The 22,985-nt window shown below is 41.9% G+C and overlaps 1 long non-coding RNA gene across 3 annotated transcripts in view; it reads left to right on the top strand.

The window, feature by feature from the left end:
• LOC124100943 (uncharacterized) overlaps positions 1-22,985 on the top strand; it is a 353,895-nt gene that overhangs the window by 14,582 nt on the left and 316,328 nt on the right. For all 3 annotated transcript variants that reach the window (XR_009227998.1, XR_009227999.1, XR_009228001.1), the window contains exon 2: positions 12,796-12,937. This is a non-coding gene — a long non-coding RNA (uncharacterized LOC124100943). The remainder of the gene's footprint in view (positions 1-12,795; positions 12,938-22,985) is intronic.

The following is a 22,985-nucleotide window of genomic DNA, read 5'->3' as shown; positions in this document are numbered from 1 at the left end:
AAAACCATTTTTTTTTTTATTGGCCACATGCCCCTCCTTCTCAGTCTAAGTAAGGAAGCACACAGATCATGACTTTTTCCTGGATTGGAGACCACTGTGCTTCAAGACTCTGAGAGGATAAGAACACTGGGTTTATTCTAGAAGAAATTGGAGCTCATTATTCTTATAGCCATCTCCCCAAATCACACACTCTTGGTGGAACCCAGAGTCAGCGGAGCCTTCTGGTGTCCTTAGCTCTCCAGAGTGCTCTCTTGGCCATCATGGTAGGACATACCCTGTGCATAGCCATGTGGCTGTTGGCTCCCCAAGGACTTGGACATTTTACATTTCTTTGAAGGCTGAAAGGAGATTATCAGTAAGATCTCCATGAGTGTTTTTTCCTATTTTGACTCTGCCATTTTATCCATCTTTCAGAGTCTCTATTTATATGGTTACAGTACAAGCACATCCAGTGGAAAAGAAAAGGCACGGGCATCAGCACTGATGTGTGCTTCCATTTAATGGGTGGGGAAATAAGCTGTGGTGGTGAGGTGCCAGTAGCCCCTGTTGCTTTGTGTGTACTCACCTGGTGCCAGGCGGTGCCAGGCAGTGCCAGGCACTTCAGATATTTGCTTCTTTTCTCCTCCGATCCTATGGAGTGGCAACACTACACCCACATTTTAAGGGGGATGTGATGGCTGCCTGGAGAGGGCAAGTAACTTTCTCAAGGTCTCAAAACTAGGCAGTGGCCATGTCTGTCAGGATGAGTTAGACTGGCTTTGTTAACCAAGAGCTCCCAGTTCCTGTGCCTTATTTTAAAGAATTACTCCTCCTTCATGCTACACATCTATCCAGGGGCTCTGGAGGCTCTGCTTCCTCAGTCCTGGACCCTGGGATACCCCCCAGGCACTGATGGTTGTTGTAGCAGATGGAAAAGAGAAACTGGAACAGTGTTCATGGGTTACATAAGTTACTTTTGTTCATGTTGGTGACCAGAGCCTGTCACATGGCCACCCCTAATTTTAAAGGGTGAGAAAGTACAGTCTCACAATTGGAGAGGGAAGGAGAAATATTTGTGGGCAGCCCAAAGAATGTCACAATGGCAGAGGACAGATCTGCTAAGAAAGGTTTTCTCTAAAGCCTAGGCTCTTTGCCTCCCAAGAAGGCCTCCCCTGGCTCAGCCCTGAGTGCCTCTGGGTGCCAGGCACCAAGCATTTCACAGATGTTATTTCTGGTCTTCACAACATCCTGTTAGGTAGCTATTATTATTATTACCTTCATTTCACAGATGAGGTTATTGAGGCCCACAAAGGTCTTGAAGTAGCTTGAGCCAAATGGCACAGAGAATAAAAAATAACGCCTGTGCAGCCCTCAGGTCAGCCTGACTCTGGAGACTGTGTTCTTTCAGTTTTCCAGGAGGAATTCCACTTTAGTTTTACAACAAAAGAAACACATACAGTTTCGAAAGATTAAAACTCGGCTTATATTTATTTACTTATTTTATAAGTAAATGCTTATATTTACTTACTTATTTTCTCATCAGAAAGGTAATTGGTCATTCTAAAAATTCAGACAGCACTTATAGGGATGAAGGAGAAAGTGAAAAAGCATTTATAATGCAAACATCTCGAGAGAGTCATTCCAGGTAATCATCTCTTCACATGATAATATGTTGCGTACATCTTTTCAATAAATGCTCTGTGTTTGTAATCACTCCATAACATTCTATTGTTTGATCAGCTACAAATTTATTTAAAATTCCTTGAAGATGGACATTTATCTAGTATTCAATGTATCACTGTTCTCTTGTTATTTTTGAGTTCCATCTTTACATCTAATATAGTTTGCCATGTCTCTAAATCAACTTGTGCCAATGAGAAACACCATAATGGTCAAAGATCTTTAATCAAAACATTAGTTCCCTTGTGACCTCTTTTCTTTCCCTCTTCCATAGACACACTCCCTCCCCTGCTTGCCCAAATGCTATTTAAATGTTTTGTTCCTGGAGTCTCAGGCCAGGGGTTTTCCTTGACATTTCTTTTTGGTTTCATATAATTTTTCTGAAATTCCCCATTAAGTTGTCCTTTTAGTTTTCTTTTTTGCTTTGGTCTTTCTTCCTTTCTGTATATCCATATTCCTCGTTTTTTGTTTGTTTTTTTTTGCTTTCGGGGATGGGGGGCTACCCGGGATTGAACTCAAAGGCACTTAGCTTCTGAGCCACATCCCCAGCCCTATTTTGTATTTTATTTAGAGACAGGGTCTCACTGAGTTGCTAGAGCTTCGCTTTTGCTAAGGCTGGCTTTGGTCCTTCAGTCTCCCCAGCCTCTGAGATTATAGGCCTGCGCCACCCCACCCGGCTCATATTCCCTGTTTTGTTGTATATATACCTGTCCATATTCCAGAACTACTAAGAAAGGTTTTGTGCTTTTTCTGACCATGACAGTGTGGCCAGGCATTCGGTCCTTCCTCTTAGCTTCCTTTTCCAAGGCCCCAACCAATCCCCTGCTCAGACCTACCACGTTCCTACCCCACTGCACATTCCGTCAACATGGACAGGTCGGCACAGTCATCCTGGTTGCTCTCCAGGGTCCAGCTCAAATGCCCGGCCTCTCACCAAGCCTTGTCTGCTCTATTCCTTAAATTAAAGTTAATTGTTCTTGAATCTGTGCTTCGCAGCATTCATTATCTATCTCCAATAGATAGTCATTTAGGAAAACATTTAGTGCCTGTGGTGAGCTCTAAAGGGTCAGGGCAGGTACAAACAACCCTAGGCTTTGGTAACCTTCGCTCTAGGACTCCTCAGTCTTGGAGAGATGGACAAGAACACACTTAATTGCAATACAGGATGGTAATGCTGAAATGGTGGTAAACACGAAGTCCCAAGGGAATACCACTCCTGGGCCTGCACTGGTTGACCTTCATTTGATGTGTGTTTTCCCTTTGTGAAAGTCCAGATCTTGAGAGTTAAGTGAGCCATTTTAAATTCACCTTCCCACCCCCACCTCGGTACTGAATTTGCAGGGACTATTTACACTGACCCCCTCCACGCTTTATGCTAATGAATCCACAATTCAGGTTCGTAGGAAAGGCCCAGAGGATGGACACCAGCCCTAGGTCCAACCCCATTGCCCACATTTCCCGGAGTCCAGTCTACTTTTCACATTTTTTTTCCTCCCTGAAATAGATGCACGCTCGCCTCCAGATTTAGAATAGAAGTAATGACTATTTCACGAAAGCCTGGAAAATATGACTTTTCCAGAAATGGTTTGGGTCGGTCATAGATCTTCAGGCTCCTGGCAACCGAGGGACGTGGCTGTGCCCTAATTGGATCCGTTTCCTTCCAGGCCTGATTGGGAATCTCGCCCCGGCCTGGCGGGCTACACACCTCAGGCTCCGGGGGCGACGCAGGAGGGGGCCTCTCCCACTCGGCGTGCTCTCCGCCCGGGGCGCGGGCTCCTCCAGCTTTCCGCGCCGCCGCGCGCTGCCTCCCAAACTCCGTGGCGCCGCCCGATCCGCGCGTCGCTCCGGCCCGGGTTTTGCGGCCCGCCCACCGCCGCGCTAGCCGAGCCGGAGGCTGGCGCCGCCGAGGCCGCCGCGGCCGGGGCGTGGGGGCCGCTCCGCGCACGCGCGCCCGCGAGGTCGACGGCCGACTGCGCCCCGACTCCGCGCGGCCGGAACCCTCGCGCCGCCGCCCCGCCCGGAGCCGCCCGGAGCCGCGCGGGACCCGGACCTGCGCCGGTGCCCGGTCGGGCGGGGACTGTTTCCTCCGCCGTGCCCTCGCCCCGCGGCCGGGGAGGAACATTCCTGGCTCTCCCCGCCCGGCTGCGCCCGTTCCCGCTCCTCCCCCGCCGCGTGTTTTCCGCCCCAGTAAAGACCGTGCCACACAAATAAGCCTTGGATGCCCTTTTCCGAGCGGGCGGAGGGCGGCGAGCGCGGCGCCCGGGCGGGCCATTTTCAGGGCGCGTCTCCCGAGCCGCGCAAAGTCTTGTTTTCTCCCCAAAGTGGAAGGTGTGGGGGGCGGGGGCGGCGCGGGGCCGCTTCCAACTGCTACACACGCTCGAATAGTTGTCAGTAAAATCAAACTGACGTCAGCCCCGGGGAAAAAGATAGGTCTCTTTTGTTCTCGAGTTCTCCCCGGTCCCCTCCCTCGCGATCAAAGGCAAAAAAACATTTTTTGGAGGTGGGGGAAAGACAAAAAGGAAAAAAAAAAAAAATTGCAGTGCAAAGAGATAGCTTCCATTAGAGCTCCTGCCCGGGCGATGGGAATGTTTAATGAATGCATCAAGTCTTTTGATCACCCTCGCTCTGCTGGGTTCAGTAGTGCCGGAAGGTTAGTTGCATATCCTGTGGCTGATCTGAAATTCGATCAGCAGAGGGGGCAAAGAAAAGAAAAGCATTTTAATGGGAATCAATAGAGGATCATAGGTCCTGGAAGGAAATACGTGTTGATTAAAAATGCCACAAGATTAAAAAAAATGTTCACGACTGGTTTTAAAAAAGAGGAAAAAGCAAGGGAGAGAGAGGAAAAAAAAAAAAGAGGAGAGAGGAGGAGTGGGGGAGGAGGAGGAGGAGGGGAAAAAACCCTTAGCAATCTATTTTCTGTGTGTGTTGCTGCCAGAGAGGCAGTCAGCAGACCAACAGTTTGTGTAATGCTTCAAGCTACAGCGGGCAAATTTAAAGCTGTATGCTCAGAACAACATAATAAATACTTATTGGAAATGCATTTCTATTTCTAAGCGGGGTTCACTCATGCATTATACAAAACACCTAGGGCTGCAGTAGCGAGACACAAGGGGACAAATAAGGTGTACTGAGGCTCAAGTTCTTGGAACTAGGGCTTCAAGAGTCAAGAGCAAGAATGTATACGCTTTTTTTTTTTTAAGTTAAGACTAGTACTTTTGAAAGATATCAGATTAAATTGTCTGAAACTTTAAAAAAGTTGTAATTAAAAAAATCTGGTAATGGTGAGGATGAGGAGAAGAGTAGGGAGGGGAGTTAACAGTGGTAGATAGCATATTGATTGGGTTACAGAGTGGAAAATTATTGCCCTGTAGGTAGGGAAGGTGATCAGCCACTTGATAAAATGGTTGAGGGTTTTATGACTCTCCCGCCTACTACAGTAGGAACTGAGAAAAAGGCTTTTTAAACCCACTCTTTGTCGCAAAAACAACAACTACACACTCTGTTTGCATGGCCTTTTGGAAAAGAATAGCATTTAAATTTTCACACATTAAACAAGTTCCTTCATTATTGAAGGCACTCAGAAGGCAATGGCAGTAGAATATTTTGGGGGCCCCTCCATGGTCTGCTGAGTTCTAGTCCTTACCCCTAACCATACCTTCCTTATTCTTACCTTTCAGTCTCTGAAGAACATAGACAGTATCAAGGAGCCTTTTTAGGGCAATTTCCCTTGGATATTCCCACTACAGTTGTGCCTCAGTATCAACAGGAGATTTGTTCCAGGACCCCCATGGATACCAAAATCCTCATATGCTCATGTCCCTTATATAACATGTCATGAGAATTTGCATATAATGTATGAATATCCTCCTGTATACTTTAATCATCTCTTATAATACCTAATCCAATCTAAATATTATGTAAATAGTAACAAAACTATATTGTTTAGGGAATAATGACCCCCCCACAAGTCTGTACATATTCAGTAGAGGCACAATTACAATTTTTGCCCCCCTCAATCCTTCCCTGGTCGAATTCATGGATGCAGAACCTTGTGGAGGGCTGGAAGGTTGACAGTATTTAATTTCAATAGTTTTGAAAGAGGAAAATCTGTGAAAATTAAGGTTTTTTTTAATTCTGCCACAAATTTTCTAACCTCAATATTTTTTGTGTTCACTGGATTATAAAATCCTGAAGGTAGGGCATGTATCTTCTTTCTCATTCATATTTCCAGTCCTGATCCTGAAAACAAAATCTTGCCCCTGGAAAGTAGAAGAGACCTGGTTGAGTACTGTGGGTTAATAGTGGCAGATGGCACATTAACTGGATTTCTGAGGGGAGAAGTATTGCCGGGTAATCTCAGACAAGTGACTTAGTTTCTCTGACCTCCAGGCTTCTTATTTGTAAAATGTGAATACTTATGTCTGCATACCAAAACTCACTTTTGTGAATGAATAATGTATGTGATGCATACCATCTAATGTTTGGAAACCTGTTTGTATATTTTATGAAAGTTATGCATATCATATGTTACTAATAACTATCTATTTTTGTTCTTTCTGCAAAGATTCTCCACCCAGGGGCCATGGCTTCTTTGGTTGCAGTCCTCCTTGGATTGGGAAAGCTGTATGATTTTCCAAGACTGGATTATAAGAGTCTTGCTGCTTCTACCTGGATTCTTTTTTTTTTTTTTTTTTCACATAACTTTTATTACAGTATTTTGTTATAATTGTTCTATTTTGTTACTAGTTATTTTTATTAATCTCTTACTAGCATAGACTTGTATCTATAGGAAAAAGCCCAATATACACAGGGCTTGGTACCATCAGTGGTTCTAGGCGTCCACTGGCGGTTCTTAGAAGGTATCCTCCACGGATACGGAGGGAACTCAGTATTGCCGGGGTGGGACAGCAGAGGTGGACACAGGGCTGATCGTGGGTCTTTTTTTTTTTTTTTTTTTTTAAATTAAATCTTTTTTTTTTTTTAATTGTTGGTTGTTCAAAACATTACATAGTTCTTGATATATCATCTTTCACACTTTGCTTCAAGTGAGTTATGAACTCCCATTTTTAGCCCATATACAGATTGCAGAATCACATCAATTACACATCCATTGATTTACATATTGCCATACTAGTGTCTGTTGTGTTCTGCTGCCTTTCCTATCCTCTACTATCCCCCCTCCCCTCCCCTCCCCACCCTTCTTCTCTCTCTACCCCCCCTATTGACCTTCATTTCTCCCCCTTGTATTATTTTTCCCTTTCCCCTCATTTCCTCTTCTATGTTCTTTTGTATAACCCTGAGGGTCTCCTTCCATTTCCATGCAATTTCCCTTTTCTCTCCCTTTCCCTCCCACCTCTCATCTCTGTTTAATGTTAATCTTCTTCTCATGCTCTTCGTCCCTACTCTGTTCTTAGTTACTCTCCTTATATCAAAGGAGACATTTGGCATTTGCTTTTTAGGGATTGGCTAGCTTCACTTAGCATAATCTGCTCTAGTGCCATCCATTTCCCTGCAAATTCTATGATTTTGTCATTTTTTAATGCAGAGTAATACTCCATTGTGTATAAATGCCACATTTTTTTAATCCATTCGTCTATTGAAGGGCATCTGGGTTGGTTCCAAAGTCTTGCTATTGTGAATTGAGCTGCTATGAACATCGATGTAGCAGTGTCCCTGTAGCATGCTCTTTTTAGGTCTTTAGGGAATAGACCAAGAAGGGGAATAGCTGGGTCAAATGGTGGCTCCATTCCCAGCTTTCCAAGAAATCTCCATACTGCTTTCCAAATTGGCTGCACCAATTTGCAGTCCCACCAGCAATGTACAAGTGTACCCTTTTCCCCACATCCTCGCCAGCACTTGTTGTTGTTTGACTTCATGATGGCTGCCAATCTTACTGGAGTGAGATGGTATCTTAGGGTGGTTTTGATTTGCATTTCTCTGACTGCTAGAGATGGTGAGCATTTTTTCATGTACTTGTTGATTGATTGTATGTCCTCCTCTGAGAAGTGTCTGTTCAGGTCCTTGGCCCATTTGTTGATTAGGTTGTTAGTTATCTTATTGTCTAATTTTTGAGTTCTTTGTATACTCTGGATATTAGGGCTCTGTCTGAAGTGTGAGGAGTAAAGATTTGTTCCCAGGATGTAGGCTCTCTATTTACCTCTCTTATTGTTTCTTTTGCTGAGAAAAAACTTTTTAGTTTGAGTAAGTCCCATTTGTTGATTCTAGTTATTAACTTTTGTGCTATGGGTGTCCTATTGAGGAATTTGGAGCCCGACCCCACAGTATGTAGATCGTAGCCAACTTTTTCTTCTATCAGACGGCGTGTCTCTGATTTGATATCAAGCTCCTTGATCCATTTTGAATTAACTTTTGTGCATGGCGAGAGAAAGGGATTCAGTTTCATTTTGTTGCATATGGATTTCCAGTTTTCCCAGCACCATTTGTTGAAGATGCTATCCTTCCTCCATTGCATGCTTTTAGCCCCTTTATCAAATATAAGATAGTTGTAGTTTTGTGGATTGGTTTCTGTGTCCTCTATTCTGTACCATTGGTCCACCCGCCTGTTTTGGTACCAGTACCATGCTGTTTTTGTTACTATTGCTCTGTAGTATAGTTTGAAGTCTGGTATCGCTATACCGCCTGATTCACACTTCCTGCTTAGCATTGTTTTTGCTATTCTAGGTCTTTTATTTTTCCATATGAATTTCATGATTGCTTTCTCTATTTCTACAAGAAATGCCTTTGGGATTTTGATTGGCATTGCATTAAACCTATAGAGAACTTTTGGTAATATCGCCATTTTGATGATGTTAGTTCTGCCTATCCATGAACAGGGTATATTTTTCCATCTTCTAAGATCTTCTTCTATTTCTCTCTTTAGGGTTCTGTAGTTTTCATTGTATAAGTCTTTCACCTCTTTTGTTAGGTTGATTCCCAAGTATTTTATTTTTTTTGAAGATATTGTGAATGGAGTGGTTGTCCTCATTTCCATTTCAGAGGATTTGTCGCTGATATACAGGAATGCCTTTGATTTATGCGTGTTGATTTTATATCCTGCCACTTTGCTGAATTCATTTATTAGCTCTAATAGTTTCTTTGTAGAGCCTTTTGGGTCTGCTAGGTATAGAATCATATCATCTGCAAATAGTGATAATTTAAGTTCTTCTTTTCCTATTTTTATGCCTTTAATTTCTTTCGTCTGTCTAATTGCTCTGGCCAGTGTTTCGAGAACTATGTTGAACAGAAGTGGTGAGAGAGGGCATCCCTGTCTTGTTCCAGATTTTAGAGGGAATGCCTTCAATTTTTCTCCATTCAGAATGATGCTAGCCTGAGGCTTAGCATAGATTGCTTTTACAATATTGAGGTATGTTCCTGTTATCCCTAGTTTTTCTAGAGTTTTGAACATAAAGGGATGCTGTACTTTGTCGAATGCTTTTTCCGCATCTATCGAGATGATCATATGGTTCTTATTTTTAAGTCTATTGATGTGGTGGATAACATTTATTGATTTCCGTATATTGAACCAGCCTTGCATCCCAGGGATGAATCCTACTTGATCATGGTGCACAATTTTTTTGATATGTTTTTGTATCCGATTTGCCAGAATTTTATTGAGGATTTTTGCATCTAGTTTCATTAGAGATATTGGTCTGAAGTTTTCTTTCTTTGAAGTGTCTTTGTCTGGTTTAGGTATCAGGGTGATGTTGGCCTCGTAGAATGAATTTGGAAGTTCTCCCTCTTTTTCTATTTCCTGAAGTAGCTTGAAAAGTATTGGTATTAGTTCCTCTTTAAAGGTTTTGTAAAATTCTGCTGTATACCCATCCGGTCCTGGGCTTTTCTTAGTTGGTAGTCTTTTGATGGTTTCTTCTATTTCCTCAATTGATATTGGTCTGTTTAGGTTGTCTATATCCTCCTGACTCAATCTGGGCAGATCATATGACTTCAGAAATTTATCGATGCCTTCACTATCTTCTAATTTATTGGAGTATAAGGATTCAAAATAATTTTTGATTATCTTCTGTATTTCTGAAGTGTCTGTTGTGATATTGCCTTTTTCATCCCGTATGCTAGTAATTTGAGTTCTCTCTCTTCTTCTCTTCGCTAGCATGGCTAAGGGTCTGTCGATTTTGTTTATTTTCTCAAAGAACCAACTTTTAGTTTTGTCAATTTTTTCAATTGTTTCTTTTGTTTCGATTTCATTAATTTCAGCTCTGATTTTAATTATTTCTTGCCTTCTACTTCTTTTGCTGTTGTTTTGCTCTTCTTTTTCTAGGATTTTGAGATGAAGCATGAGATCATTTATTTGTTGGTTTTTTCTTTTTTTAAGGAATGAACTCCAAGCAATGAATTTTCCTCTTAGAACTGCTTTCAATGTGTCCCACAGATTCCGATATGTTGTGTCTGTGTTTTCATTAATCTCTAAGAATTTTTTAATTTCCTCCTTGATGTCTTCTATAACCCATTGATCATTCAGTAACCTATTGTTCATTCTCCAAGTGATGTATGCTTTTTCCTTCCTTCTTTTATCGTTGATTTTCAGTTTCATTCCATTATGGTCAGATAGGATGCATGGTATTATCTCTACTCCTTTATATTGTCTAAGCGTTGCCCTGTGACATAATATATGATCTATTTTTGAGAAGGATCCATGTGCTGCTGAGAAAAAAGTGTAACTGCTTGATGTTGGGTGGTATATTCTATATATGTCAATTAAGTCTAGGTTATTAATTGTGTTATTGAGTTCTATAGTTTCCTTATTCAACTTTTGTTTGGAAGATCTGTCCAGTGGCGAGAGAGGTGTGTTGAAGTCTCCCATGATTATTGTATGGTGGTCTATTAGACTCTTGAACTTGAGAAGAGTTTGTTTGATGAACATAGCTGCGCCATTGTTTGGGGCATATATATTTATGATTGTTATGTCTTGTTGGTGTATGGTTCCCTTAAGCAGTATGTAGTGTCCCTCTTTATCCCTTTTGATTAACTTTGGCTTGAAATCTATTTTATTTGATATGAGTATGGACACTCCTGCTTTTTTCCGAAGTCCATATGAGTGATATGATTTTTCCCAACCTTTCACCTTCAGCCTATGTATGTCTTTTCCTATCAAATGCGTCTCCTGTAGGCAGCATATTGTTGGGTCTTGTTTTGAGATCCATTCTACTAGCCTGTGTCTCTTAATTGGTGAGTTTAAGCCATTAACATTTAGGGTTATTATTGAGATATGGGTTGTTGTTCCAGCCATATTTGTTTATTTATGTTACTAAACATGGTTTGTTTTCCTCTTTGATTATTCCCCCCCCTTTACTGTCCTACCTCCCACTGTTGGTTTTCATTGTTATTTTCCATTTCCTCTTCCTGTAATGTTTTGCTGAGGATGTTTTGAAGAGATGGTTTTCTAGCTGCATATTCTTTTAACTTTTGTTTGTCGTGGAAGGTTTTAATTTCATCTTCCATCCTGAAGCTTAATTTCGCTGGATACACAATTCTTGGTTGGAACCCATTTTCTTTCAGTGTTTGAAATATGTTATTCCAGGATCTTCTAGCTTTCAGAGTCTGTGTTGAAAGATCAGCTGTTATCCTGATTGGCTTGCCCCTAAATGTAATCTGCTTCCTTTCTCTTGTAGCTTTTAAAATTCTCTCCTTATTCTGTATGTTGGGCATCTTCATTATAATGTGTCTAGGTGTGGATCTCTTATAATTTTGCACATTCGGCGTCCTGTAGGCTTCTAGAATTTGGGATTCTGTCTCATTCTTCAAGTCTGGGAAGTTTTCTCGTATTATTTCATTAAATAAATTGCTCATTCCTTTGGTATGGAGTTCTATACCTTCCTGTATCCCAATGACTCTTAAGTTTGGTCTCTTAATGTTATCCCATATTTCTTGGATGTTCTGCTCATGGTTTCTTAACAGTCTTGCTGAGCTGTCTATGTTCTTTTCAAGTTGAAATACTTTGTCTTCATTGTCTGATGTTCTATCTTCTAAGTGTTCTACTCTGCTGGTAGTACTCTCAATTGAGTTTTTAAGTTGGTTTATTGCTTCTTGCATTTCTAGGATTTCTGTTTGTTTGTTTTTTATAACCTCTATCTCCCTGTATAGTTGATCCTTTGCTTCCTGGATTTGTTTGTGTAATTCCTTGTCGAAGTGATCTTTCATTGTCTGATTTTGCTGTCTAATTTCTTCCTTGATACTCCAGATCATCTGAAGCATATATATCCTGAATTCTTTATCTGACATTCCATCTGCTGCAGCTGTTACCTCTTCCAAAGTTGAGCTGACCTGCATTGCTTGTAGTCCTTTCTTTCCTTGTCTTTTCATACTGCTTGCGTTTCTTTCTTCTTGGTGAAACTGTTGTGTTTTTGAAATTTTTCCCCCCTCTATATATTTATGTTGCTCTTGTATAGTTGAAAATTCTCCCTTGCAGGTGCGGGCAGGGGCTCTGCTCTGCCCCTCCTCCAATTGGTGTGAGGTGTCTACCACGCCCGCGGACCCCTGGGCCTGATCCGCTGTTCTGTCGCAGGTCTGCCTACCTTGCAGGTGGGGGCGAAGGCTCTGCCCTGCCCCTCCTACCACGCCCGGGGACCGCTAGGCCTGATCTGCAGGTTGGTCGCAGGTCTGCCCACCTTGTGGGCAAGGGTGTCAGTTCCGCTCCGCCCCCACTCCAATTGGGGTCACTTGACCACCACACAGGCGAGCCGCTGGGCCTGATCTGGGCGCGGGCTAAGGCTCTGCTCTGCCCCTACTCCAGTTGGGGTGAAGTGTGTACCACGCTGGCAGGCCGCTGGGCCTGATCCACAGGTCTGTCGCAGGTCTGCTTACCTTGCCAGCGCGGGCGGTGGCTCTGCCCTGCCTCTCTTACCACGCCTGCAGACCGCTGGGCCTGATCTGCAGGTTGGTCGCAGGTCTTCCTACCTTGCGGGCGTGGGCGGCGGCCCCTCTCCTCGCCTCTGGCTCGACGACAAAGCGAGAGAGACTCGGGTATCTGTGACTCACCCTCCCTACCAGGGGACCAACTGTTTCCGTCGCCGCTGGCACCGATGAAGTTTTCTCCTCGGCCGCTCTCCGATGACATCAGATCTCTGCCATGCTGGCATCCCCTGTTCTATGGCTGAATCCCATTTTCTTCTCTTCCAATAGGCGGAGCTGTGCCCTCTGAGCTGAGCTTCTGCCCTCTATGTGCTGACAGAAATCCCTGTCTACCTGGATTCTTGAATGCTGTCTTTTGTGACTCTCTATCAGGACCCAGCTGTAATCTTCAAGAATGGGGACTGGTGTGCAGGTAAGATCACACACAGGTGGATAGGCTGATAATGTGCAAAGAACTCCCAACCTTGCTGTCCCAGCCAACAGGTCACATCAACCGCTTCAGCCATTGTGGGTGTCCAGGCCTGTTGTACCTTTGCATGACTCCTGCTCCAGCTGCTCCCTGACTGCAGCTGCATGAGAGAACACAAGCACGGACTGCCTAGCTGAGCTCACTCAACTGGAGAGAAGTAATAAATAAGAGATACATTAAGTGAGCAAATGCCTGTGCTGTGGTTAGAGTGTGTTCTCCAAATTTCATGTGTTGGAAACTTAATTCCCCAAGTCATATGCTAATGGTATGTAAGAGGTAGGACCCTTGGGAGGTGGTTCATGGAGTAATGGGTTGTAGGGGAGTGGTGCTATTATAAAAGGGAGCTCTCTCTGACACACTTGCTCTGTCTTGGCTTTATGCTGATGCAGCAAGAAGGCCCTCCCCAGGAGTTGAGCAGATGTGGCAGCTTGGTCTTGGACTTCCAGCCTCTAGAACCATGAGTTAAATTACCTTCTTTTCTTTATAAACTACCTGGTCTGAGGTATTCAGGAATAGCATCAAGAAAACCACTGAGACTGCTAGCTTTTATTGATATCTTTATCATAGCTGGAATGAAACCCATTTGTTTAATAAACATAAATGAAATAAGCCAGCTGCTAGGCAGTCTCTTCCTTAACCTTGCCCTCCTGCCTGGTATTCTGCAGCACTCACAACAGTATGCCAGCTCTAGTCCCTAAGGCCGGTGAGGCAGGTGTTGACTACACAAAGAATTTTGTGTGCCCTTTTCCCTAAGAAAAGGGAGGCTTAGAGCCTAATGGGGAGAAAAGATCTTTTCCCAAGAAAGGGAGGCCATCCATGCTCGGCTAGGCCCTGGTGGAGACCAAGGAGTGTTGAACCATCTGTTGTTAAGTGAAAATATTGTTTATTTTCTATAATAATGGCAATATAACTCACTCTGATAGGAGGGAAAAGAAACCGTCTGTATTTGAGCTTCTTTTGATGTAGTTCTCTCTTTTTTTTTTTTTTCTGGAGTTTTCAAAGTGCAGGAGGGTGCATTTCCACCAGTTTAGGAGCTATCAAAATGAGCAGCTCTAGTATCTCACTTAATTTTAGCATTTATGCCACTGAATGTTCACTTGGAATCTCAAAAAATGCATTAGAGTCTGTGGGAAATTGGTTCTAGGAGCCCGTATGGCTATCAACATCCACAAATGCTAGAGTCCTTTATATAAAATGGCACAGTATTTTCAAATCATCTATGTGCATCCTCCTCAATGAGAAAAAGTTCTGTCTGTGTTCTGTATCTTTGGACATGGAGGGCTGATGGTGCACCTGTCGTTTGTAAGGCACAAGTCAGAGACGGTTGGTGCTTGCTGGAGCTTGGACATTGGTTTTCCTGTGGAAGGCTGCGCTTGCTGTGCTCTTCATTTGCTGGAGTTGCAATGTTCAGGAGAGGCTATTCTTCTGCCCAGAAACAGGGTGTGGGAGGAGGAGGTGGGGGCAGGAAATCAGTTGAGGTTCACAAATGATTAAAGTACAACTCTAGTTTTCTTATTTTTGAAAGAGAACTTACCAATTTATTTTGAAAATTAAATAAATATGGATAAAAAGAAAATCATGTATGAATCTCAATGACAGTGATTTAAAGGCAGAGATGGGCATGTGGAGGAGGAAGGTGAATGCCTGCAGTGTGGATACAAGGGGATTAGGTAGCTTGATGGATCCCAGCAAGCCACTGTTACTTTTCTTTTTCTTTTTTTTTTTTAAATATTTATTTCTTTTAGTTGTACATAATACCTTTGTTTTTATTTATTTATTTTTATGTGGTGCTGAGGATTGAACCCAGGGCCTTGCACGTGCTAGGCGAGTGCTCTACTGCTGGGCCACAACCCCAGCCCCAAGCCACTGTTACTTTAGTATTTAGTTGAATTAGGGGTAAGATATTATGGGAGTGTCTATGTTGTTGCTGTTGTTTTGTGGAACTGCATATTGTACCCAGGGGCGCTTTACCACCAAGCTATATTGTCAGCCATTTTCACTTTTGAGATAAGTTGTTGAGGCTGGCCTTGAACTTTTGATCCTCCTGCCTCAGCCTTCTGAGTCTCTGGGAATATCTTTTGTTGTATGTTTTTTTTTTGTGTGTGTGTGGTGTGTGTGTGTTTTCTTACACTTAAAATCAGATGTTTACATAGATAAAACACAAAGCCTTTAAAAAATTTGGTTGATATAAATCATGCACATAATAAGCATAGTGAAGAATATTTTTCATGAACAAATGGGTCAGCTACTCTTCATATCTCTTCACAGCCTCTTTAAACATTATATTCTGAATGTGATCAGATGGAAATTGTTTTTGGGAATGCACCAGTTGGGGAGTGTCACGTGCTTTCACATGGTATTGGCCTCTTGCTGCTCTCTGTGACATAGTTTGTTTCTTCTGTGTGGTGGCTAATAATACTTCTTTCCAATAGGATGATTGAGTCCCCATATCAGTCTTTGTGGCTGAGCATGCCTCTTGAAACTGGGTACTCTTATGAAGCTTGATCCATGTGTTCCATTCATTCAGTGTTTTATCTGTCTTCTGTGGGCAAACAATGTGTGTACTAAGAACTATGGAATCACGGAATCGTGGCCTTCTGACAGCTGCCAGGATGGAAAGACCCACAAGTCATCAAGCAAACATTGGTAGGAGAACTGGAGCCATTCTGACATTCTAAAGAAGCCTTCAGAGAAGGGGAAGGGGCCAGGTGTCCTCAGAGGGCCCAAGTTGAGACCTAGGAAAATGGGAATCAGCCTGGGCATGGGAAAGGTAATAGGAAGAGAGGTTGGAATTGCAAGTATTTTGAGATGTTGTGTCGATGCTACTAATTGTGCCCAGGGCTCTTCAAGACACCTAGATACTGAGAGGCTTAAGCTAGTCCTGACCTTTAAAATGCTTGAACTAAGCGATTAATGGAAGACTCAGTCACCTTTTAAGTGATGAGCTGTTTTGCAGCCCCCACGTGCCCCCCTTGACTTGTGTCTCTCAACAATGCCAACTGAGTCTCACAGACCTGCTTAAGCAGAGTGTCACCTGTATTGGTGGTACTGAATTTAGGGAAAGTGATTTTTTTCTTTTGCTTTTCTGGGTGTACTTTAATGTCATCATTGATACTGATCGTGTCCTGTAAATGTAAATATTAGTTGCTTTCTTTTGTACCTACAGACATTCTGAGATGTTTGTATTCATTTTGTCGTTGCATTATTTTATTTACATTTTACTTTTTAAATTATGGTGAAATACAGCATAGAAGTAACCACTTAACCATTTTTAAGAGTACAGTTTATTTATTTATTTTTGTGGTGTTGGTGATCCAACCCAGGGCGGTGGGCATGCTGGGTAAGTGCTGTAACCCTACACTCCTAACCCAAGAGCAGGTTAGTGGCATTAAGTAATTTCTGTGTGCCATCAGCAGCAGCCATCCTTCTCCAACAAATCCCTGTTTTCCTCCCCCCCATTCCCTGGAAACCACCATTCTACTTTCTATGAATTTGATACCCTTGGTACCTTATGCAATCATTTTATATTTTAAGCCTCTTGGCAGAAAGGCTATCAGATTTGAAATGGTACTGAATAAAGATTTTACAGCATAAATTACTGAAATTTGTAACTCATTTAGGTGTTATGCACATGGATTTTTAATTTTCTGTGAATGTGATTTATTCTGAAGCTGGTTATGTTAGTGTGTCTCAAGTCTTCAATGAGGGTCAAAACTTTTGGCCTGATAAAGACTAATGAACAATTAGTAGCCATAATAGTACTATAAATTATGTCATGAGGTTCTGTCTATCTGATTTGATAGCTGCCTTCTTCTATATCTAAAATTAAGTGTTCTCCAGTTGAAACAATCTTATTCAATATTCCTCACTACAATTTTGTTAGTAGCTCCCTTAATGTATAAAAGAAGATGATAAATATTATGATGTATTTTTATAATCATTCGTTTTATACATTTCTGGAGATAGTAAACATAACATTTTGTTTCAGTCACAAATATTTGAGAAACAACACTTTATACTCTAATGTATAAAAATTTCTTAATTTAAATAGTAAAAGTGACTCTGAGAAATAAAGATAGGAAACTACAGCTTATATTGCCCCAAACCTTTGCAAAAAAATTCACAGTAAGATTATAGACACATACTTAGATTAAAAAATAATTTTATTGCCAAGTTATCCATGTGAAAATTTAATTAATATAAATTATATGTTGCAATAAAAATGATCTCTGTAATGGCAAAATGTAGCTTTTATAGCTTTTTGCTTTCAGTATGATGTCATCTTTGTCAGAATGATTTGAAAAAGGCCTTTACTCTTAGAACTAATTTCTTTATAGGAATTCCAGTTCTTAGGTTGCAGTAAAGACAGAGGAACCTCATTAATTCTCACTTTGCTAATCCATAAACCCTATAATTTCCACAAAAAAATTCCTCAGCAATATCATTTTACTTCACAGGAAACATTTTATAGCTAGGAGCTCTAGGCAAATCTCAAATCACTAAGAATTCATTACTTTCCCCAAATATACTATAGACCATTCACTAGCTGACTATCATAAAGCATTATGACTCAACTACATTTCTCTAAATAAGCTAGGGAAGTATCAGGATTCTACACTCAGATGTTAAAAAAAAAATCATGTTGTGCACAAATTCACATATTTCCATACATAAAAAAGTTATATAAAATGATGGTAAGTTGTTACAATATTAGCCCCTAATGAATCAGACTTGCCTGTTCCCGAGATTCTTTGTCACTCTTTCAACCAGTAGAAGATGTACATTTCCATTCTTTGACTATGGGCTCATTTTGTGACTTGATTTGACCTATACAATATGGCTAGAGGGACACTGGCCAGAGGCTATAGAGCCTCTGCCTTTGCTGTCTTGTCACCTCAGGATGGCCAGGCTGTGGATCATTATGCTCAGGGTGAAAACTTGGAGGGAAAGGCCCAGGTGAGCCCATCCCTCACCAACCTGCCAGCTAATGGCACCCAGGCCCGACCTGCAAAAAAATCCCCCAGCCAGCCCACAGAATCAGGAGAAATAAGAAATAGTTATTTTAAACTATTAAGTTTTGGGCTGTTTCATGGTGTGGTAATGAGTAAGTGATATAAAATCGGTGGCTGGGAGTGGACATGAGCATAGCAAAATCAACATGTGACATGGGCTTGGAGGCTGCATACCAGGCAGAGGCCACCATGCAGCAAGGGGTCTGTTAGCAGAGACTGGAAGAAAGAGGGGAGACTGCTCTTGTAGTCTGTGAATGGCATCTGATGCTGTGTGGTGGCAAGCTTGTGACCATATCACTTTGGAGAGAGAAAATGACCTTGTGACCCAACAGCTTGTGACCTTGGTTAAGGAGATTTCTGGGCAGAACAGTGAAAGTGCTCGATGGACCTTTTCTTTTTTTTTTAAAGCTGGGAACAAAGAGTGAAATGTTTGTTTATAAATTAGAATTTACAAGGACTACATAAGAGCCAAGACATTTTGAATTAGAAAATAAAGACTTTTTGAAATTTGTATTCCCTCCAGTTGGCAGGAGATTCTCAAAGTAAGAAATGGCCTCAACGGGTGGACCAATGGTACAGAATAGAGGACACAGAAACCAATCCACAAAACTACAACTATCTTATATTTGATAAAGGGGCTAAAAGCATGCAATGGAGGAAGGATAGCATCTTCAACAAATGGTGCTGGGAAAACTGGAAATCCATATGCAACAAAATGAAACTGAATCCCTTTCTCTCGCCATGCACAAAAGTTAATTCAAAATGGATCAAGGAGCTTGATATCAAATCAGAGACACGCCGTCTGATGGAAGAAAAAGTTGGCTACGATCTACATACTGTGGGGTCGGGCTCCAAATTCCTCAATAGGACACCCATAGCACAAAAGTTAATAACTAGAATCAACAAATGGGACTTGCTCAAACTAAAAAGTTTTTTCTCAGCAAAAGAAACAATAAGAGAGGTAAATAGGGAGCCTACATCCTGGGAACAAATCTTTACTCCTCACACTTCAGATAGAGCCCTAATATCCAGAGTATACAAAGAACTCAAAAAATTAGACAATAAGATAACAAACAACCCAATCAACAAATGGGCCAAGGACCTGAACAGACACTTCTCAGAGGAGGACATACAGTCAATCAACAAGTACATGAAAAAATGCTCACTATCTCTAGCAGTCAGAGAAATGCAAATCAAAACCACCCTAAGATACCATCTCACTCCAGTAAGATTGGCAGCCATTCTGAAGTCAAACAACAACAAGTGCTGTCGAGGATGTGGGGAAAAGGGTACACTTGTACATTGCTGGTGGGACTGCAAATTGGTGCAGCCAATTTGGAAAGCAGTATGGAGATTTCTTGGAAAGCTGGGAATGGAGCCACCATTTGACCCAGCTATTCCCCTTCTCGGTCTATTCCCTAAAGACCTAAAAAGAGCATGCTACAGGGACACTGCTACATCCATGTTCATAGCAGCACAATTCACAATAGCAAGACTGTGGAACCAACCTAGATGCCCTTCAATAGACGAATGGATAAAAAAAATGTGGCATTTATACACAATGGAGTATTACTCTGCATTAAAAAATGACAAAATCATAGAATTTGCACGGAAATGGATGGCATTAGAGCAGATTATGCTAAGTGAAGCTAGCCAATCCCTAAAAAACAAATGCCAAATGTCTTCTTTGATATAAGGAGAGTAACTAAGAACAGAGTAGGGACGAAGAGCATGAGAAGAAGATTAACATTAAACAGGGATGAGAGGTGGGAGGGAAAGGGAGAGAGAAGGGAAATTGCATGGAAATGGAAGGAGACCCTCAGGGTTATACAAAATTTCATACAAGAGGAAGTGAGGGGAAAGGGGAAAATAATACAAGGGGGAGAAATGAATGACAGTAGAGGGGGTAGAGAGAGAAGAGGGGAGGGGAGGGGAGGGGAGGGGGGATAGTAGAGGATAGGAAAGGCAGCAGAATACAACAGACACTAGTATGGCAATATGTAAATCAATGGATTTGTAACTGATGTGATTCTGCAATTTGTATACGGGGTAAAAATGGGAGTTCATAACCCACTTGAATCAAAGTGTGAAATATGATATATCAAGAACTATGTAATGTTTTGAACAACCAACAATAAAAAATTAAAAAAAAAAAAAAAAAAAAGAAATGGCCTCAAGGTGAACACTGCCTCTAAGCTGTGGCCATTAGGTTTTTAGAGGAATTTAAGAGGTTACCCAACAGATTTTTGTCACCTAGACATTGTTCTATAGCAGCTTGAGGTGTCCAAAATACAGGTAGGTGTGCAGAGAAAGTGTAAAATTCACAGGATACCCTCAAAGGTTTTTGAGAGTATTGTATTTACAAGAGCTTCAGTTTGGACTGAAAGAAAGAGTTAAGAGAGTTCAAGGTCAAAAAGCAGCCTCTGAGCTCCAACCTCCTATGGGCAGAAAGAAAACTGAGAAGGTACCTCAGCTGCAAACAGGGATCATTTCTTGTGATAGATAAGAGGCGTCTTAGAAGGTGAAGCCATGAGCCCCAGGGCAAGGCAAGATCTGGGAAAATAATAACCAAGGAACCCACCATGGGAAGCAGAATTGGTTCCCCAATAAAGAAACATTCTTTGTTCCCAGGAAAGAAGGCCTGAAACACGGGCCCAGCTGGGTTTCAGAATTGTTATGGTCCAGTGACCATTCTGTGTCTCCGTTTCTCCCATGTGAACGGGAGTATCTATTCCAATCATTTTGGCCCTGTTTTCCCACTGAACTTTTGATGTCTGTAAAGACAGGTAACAGTTTTCTAAGTGAACAGATTTCTAGACTAAGAGTGGCTGTACCAAAGAATTGACGATCTGTGTGAACCTGGGTTATGAGCCTGATGCTGGCATTGGGTGATTTGAAGGAATGTGAGTCACTGTGGCCAAAGGGAAGACTGTGGGAGAGCAATATGTGCAGTGAATCCTGCCTCCCTCCATTCATGCCACTGACAACATGACTTTGCTGCTACTCGCAACAGCAGTTCCTGAGCTCTCCTACGGATTGGTTGTGGTTTTGCTCTGGCCAATGGAATACAGCCGAAGCAATATCATGCCACTTCTTGAAGCTAGGGCCCATGGTGCTCGATGCCTCTGCTCTTGCATTCTTGGACTTCACCATGTTGTAGGAAAAGCCCAACATAGAAGACCCTGGGGAGAAAGAGGCCCTAGAGCACAGAGCCAGCTGGATGTGGCTTGGCTGTGAGTCAGCCCCCAAAAGAGCAGAAGAACTGCCTGGCTAACCCACAAAATCATGAGTAATAATAAATCATTGTTGTTGTAAGACATGGGGGTTTATTGTACAGCAAGATAGCTGGTACAAATTAGAATTTAACAGTGGCTGGTATAAAGGATTTCCTTAATGATTTTTGCCTGCATGTAGTAATAGAGGTCTTTTTTTTTAATTTTAAAAATTTGTTATTTTTAGTTTATATATGACAGTAGAGTGTATTTTGACATATTATACATACATGGAGTATAACTTCCCATTCTTGTGGTTGTACATGAGGTGGAGTTACACTGGTTGTGTATTCATATATGAAAATAGGAAGGTTTTGTCTGATTCATTCTACTGTCTTTCCTATTTCCCATCCCCCTCCCTTCCCTTTGTTCCCCTTTGTCTAATCCAATGAACTTCTACCCACTCCCCCTCACTGTTGTTGTGTGTTAGCATCCACATATCAGAGAGAACATTTGTCCTTTATTTTTTGGGGGGATTGGCTTATTTCACTTAGCATGATAGTGTCCAGTTCATTCTTCTTTATGACTGAATAATAGTCCAAATAGTCCATATGTATATATATACCACATTTTCTTTATCTATTCATCTGTTGAAGGGCACTTGGGTTGGTTTCATAGCTTAGCTATTGTGAATTGAGCTGCTATAAACATTGATGTGGCCATGTCACTGTAGTATGCCGATTTTAAGTCCTTTGGGTATATGCTGAGGAGTGGGATAACAGGGTCAAATGGTGATTCCATCCAGGTTTTCTGAGGAATCTCCATACTGGTTTCCAGAGAGGTCTTAATGTGTGTCTTGGTTGACAGTATGATCTTCTTGGCTGCTGGAAGTTACAGCTGGGAAAACTTAAGAAGAAAGGGCTGAAAACCACAATGTGCTACAGGGTCTAATTCAGTTGCTCAGGGTCAGCTCTTTAATCTCAGAGGCTGTTGGTATTACCAAATTAAGCGAAGGTTTTAGAGTTGAATCTACCTGACATCAAATTCCAACTAAGAGTTTTATTTATTTATTTATTTATTTATTAGTTGTAGTTGGACACAATATCTTTATTTTATTATTATGTGGTGCTGAGGATCGAACCCAGGGCCCCACACATGCTAGGTGAACACTCTACCGCTGAGCCACAACCCCAGCCCCACAACCCCAGTCCCTTAGGCTTCTTTTTAAAAGAAGTTTGCAAACTGGTTTTTAGAGAGTTTTAGGTTCACTGAAAAATCTAATTGAAAGTACGCGAGTTTCCATCTTCCTCCCGTTCCCACACGGGCATGTCCTTGCCCGCTGACACCACACTACAGTGGTGGATTGTCACTTTCAGTGAACCTGCATGACACATTGTTATCATCCAAGGACCCTGGCTTACCTTGGGCTTCACTCTTGGTGTTTACATTTTTTGGCAAATGTGTAGTGACATGTATCTACCATTGCAATATCTCACTGAGTAGCTGAGTCACCTAAAAATCCTCTGTGCTCTGCCTGTTCATTTCTTCCTCCTCCCTAATCTGTGGCAACCACTAATCTTTTTACTGTCTCTCTTTTTTTGCCTTTTCCAGAATGTCATGGAGTTGGAATCACTCAACATGTGGCCTTTTCAGATTGGCTTCTTTCTCTTAGTCACGTGCATTCTAGGTGCCTCCCTGTCTTTTCATGGCTTGCTAGCTCATATTCTTGCTGTTGTATAATATTCCATTATCTGGATGTACGTATGC

This window comes from Marmota monax, unplaced genomic scaffold, assembly GCF_021218885.2.
Source record: "Marmota monax isolate L192 unplaced genomic scaffold, Marmota_monax_Labrador192_F-V1.1 WCK01_AAM20220418_F8-fsc00164, whole genome shotgun sequence".
In the NCBI taxonomy this organism is placed as follows: domain Eukaryota; kingdom Metazoa; phylum Chordata; class Mammalia; order Rodentia; family Sciuridae; genus Marmota; species Marmota monax.
The sequence above is the reverse complement of the archived record's forward strand: the minus strand, read 5'-3'. Positions and strand labels throughout refer to the sequence as shown.